Below are 3,796 nucleotides of genomic sequence, written 5' to 3'. Positions count from 1 at the left end.
AAATATTAAACGCTTATACATGCTGAATCTAATATAACACAAATATAATAACACTTATATGTATAAATGTAAATGTATTAATACTTTTTTTTAGGAAAATTGGATTTTAATAATCCTAACTTTACGCAGTTGGCCGATAATAATCCCAACTTTGAATATAGCTGTCACTGGTCCCAACTTTCACACTATTTGTTTTCATTGAACCCCCGTTAAAAAAAAACTTAACGGCATTAAGTTTTTTTTCAAATTTAAAACTGATTTTTAGGGCTTTTGATCGGAATGAGTATACGAGTCGATTGATGTAAAACTTACCTCCAAACAGTGGTCCAAACGACTAAAGGATGCTTCAGTTCCGATATTTAAACTATTGATTAACAAAAATCAAGCTGTTTGAAGCGTTGTTTAGAGGTAAGTTTTACATCAATCGACTCGTATACTCATTCCGATCAAAAGCTCTAAAATATCAGTTTGAAATTTGAAAAAAACTTAACGCCGTTAAGTTTTTTTTAACGGGGGTTCAATGAAAACAAATAGTGTGAAAGTTGGGACCAGTGACGGCTATATTCAAAGTTGGGATTATTATCGGTCAACTGCGTAAAGTTGAGATTATTAAAATCCAATTTTCCTTTTTTTATTATAACAATGGTTAAAAAATTATATAAAAATTAAAAAATTAGGGTTACTCACAAATAAATATTATTAATTCACATTCTTTCAAAATATACTTCCAACTTTGCTCCCTTACATTCACTAACTTTTTTGTAAAGTTTAATAAAAGTTACACATATGCCTCATAATTAAAAACCAACTATCTCACGATTTTTTAACGGTCATAACTTTTTCACACGTTAATATTTTTTTAAAAAAATTACATCATAAAAACGAGCATTTTATTCTCTTTAATTTGCATATAATATTGCTATAGTTTTTAGTTTTAAAATTTTAGCATGTTACGCGCTTAACATTTAGAACCGGGTAATATGTCGAGCCGGGCGAGTTCGGGTCATTTGTAAAATTACAACAGGGTCGAAATGAGTCGATACAAAAAAATGGTTATGGTTCGGGTTCGGGTTCGAGTTCGAGTATAAATGGGCTAGGTCAGAAGACTGTCGATTCGGAACGGGTTTGTGACCAAAACAGGTTGGTTTGAAAAAATGATTTATTTCAAATTACTGTATATTGGTTAGACGTGTTTTAATGTCGGTAACGTGCGTTTCCGTCCGTTTACTCGTGTTCAATCTTCGATTACACGCAACTGGCTTTGCATGAGTTACGTGTCCAATTTTAGGCTACGTGCACTCTGTCATCAGGTGACGTATGTACCGACACAGACTATGCATTCAATGTTAAGTTGCGTGCGCTCATCGCTACATTGTGCGGATACCTTGCTAGTATATAATATAAAAAAACATATAGAATCCATAGAAAAATGTAAATAACTAGTGAACGCGGTGTGGCGATCTTGTAACAAACTTTTAGATTCGTGTTTAGCGAACAAAACCACATAGTAAAAAGTAATTGACCAACCCAAACTTTGTCACAAAAAAGTGTCTTTAAAAAAGTAATTACAATAATCTTGATTAGCAGCCTTCATACCTATTAGAGTGCCAAGCTTGCCAAGTATGTTTCCTCAATCCACAAAACCTTAAGTGTACAACTTTGTTAACTGAATAATTTATAACATGCCACGAAAAGCACAACCATTTATATTCAACCTCCATAAAATAAAACCTGCAGACTCACGTGACACACGTCGCACATCACGTACAACTCTTTATGTTGATCCACTCGTGTACACCTATATATATATATAAACGCCCCAACCCCATCCTTTCATCACATCACCTACTAACATCTCATCTACTCCTTCCTCGGTGCTTAAGTTGAATATACCAAAACAGAAGGCTACAAATCAACACTCTAATTTATTGACTGAGTATATAAGGATCAAAGGAAAGAAAAATATAAAATAGTAGAGTATAATTTTCTTAAATTGCATACCAGTGAGTTAAAATCGCTATACTTTCAATAATCGGTGGAAATCCAGATCCTTCGGGCTCCCATACCACCGCCACCTAGGGCTTTGAAATTGAACCCGGCAACAGTAAAGAGGTAGAATCCATGGTACATGACGGCCACCAATCTAACCACACCTAGGGTTTCAGCCAAAGACAAAGAGACAACCGGAAAGCCGCTCAACAACAAAGCGACGGTAGAAGTCGAATGTGGAGACTGGTGTTGTTTGTAACCGGTGGTAGAGAGGCGGTGGTGGAGGATGGTGTTACACTGCATTTAAGGGATTGGAAATGAAAAGTTAATAAAATTTTTATTTTGTGTTTTTTCGTTAAAAAAAAAGAAAGAGAATGGTAAGAAAAAGTCTTTTTTTCTTCAAACTTTCCAGCCAAATATGTCATGATTATGAAGGAAAGTTTATAGCTAATTACAATATTACTAATTTATTCTATCTTAATTCTCCTTTTCATGTTACTATAAGGACATAATTGTAAAGTTACAATTTTTTCCCCATCATTTCCTTCCGATCTAACTCAAGAATGTAATTAATATTTTCTTTTCTTTTATTTTAACTCAAGAATTCCTTTCAAGTATATAATTTTTTTCCTTTCTTCCCCTATCCACTCATATCATTTCTTATTCTTATATTTTAAACCCGGGAATGCAGTGTTAGTGTTGTGTTGATGGCCGTGTATTCAAAAAAGATGACGACTTATAACAACTAAAGCAAAGTGTACAACTATAATGCACAAAAAGAGACCACCGACTTTTGAAATTGTAATATATATAACTAGTAAATTACCCGGCGCGTTGCGCCAGGACTGGTTAGATATACTTACATACATGTCATGTTACTCTAAATCCTAAGACACAAGCGTTAAAACAAAATAAATATTTGAAACGACATTTATTTGGCCGTTAAAACCCGAACGTTGGTAAACCCGAGCATTGTCGGTACTCGGCGTTGTGACGTTAAGTCGACACGAATTTGGTCGGTTTCAGTTACGGTACAAAATATAAACAATGTTGGTAAAGAACCTTAGCATTAACGGTACCCGCGTTGTGGCGGTGAGTCGACACGAATTTGGTCGGTTTCAGTTATGTTGTTACGGGACTGTATAAACAATGTTGGTAAAACCTAAGCGTTTAAACCCAAAAAATAAATTCGTCAACTTAACATATAAAAATATATAATATCTAAAATGTCGTTTATTCGGTCGATAAAACCCGGGCGTTAAAACTCGAGCGTTGTCGGTCCCGACGTTACGGTGGTAAGTCGAAATCAATTCGGTCGGTTTCGGTTACGTTCTTTATGGTTCCGGAACTAAAACAAAAATGCCCTTAAAATCCGGTCGTTGGTAAATCCCACACGTTGTCTGTTCCAGACGTTGTAGTGGTGAGTCGACACGAATAACCGTTTAATCATCAAACTTAAACAAAAACTAAAAAAATATATAATACTTGGACAATCAGGCGTCGCCAAATGGACCAATCATAGTCCAGCGGCGCCAAACTTCCTTTCTATTATATATAATAATAATATCTTTTGAAAAAAAAGGTTTATTTTAAAACGAAAGGCTGATATATGTATTAAGGCAATTTCAAAGTGGTGCTAGTTGTGGAGCATTATACAATATATACTTATTTGAACCAGACAAAAGTTTATAATATTTTGTTTGTTCTCATTCCTTTTTTCTGCCGTAGATAAAGACTTCGACCACAATTCTTTCACTTTCAAGAGAAAATAGGCATATTAATTTAACAATAATGCATATACATTTGC

The sequence above is a fragment of the Bidens hawaiensis genome, unplaced genomic scaffold, assembly GCF_021521415.1.
Source record: "Bidens hawaiensis isolate Kalapana, Puna unplaced genomic scaffold, B.hawaiensis_p1.1 tig00029082_1, whole genome shotgun sequence".
NCBI lineage: Eukaryota > Viridiplantae > Streptophyta > Magnoliopsida > Asterales > Asteraceae > Bidens > Bidens hawaiensis.
This window is presented reverse-complemented; position numbering follows the sequence as displayed.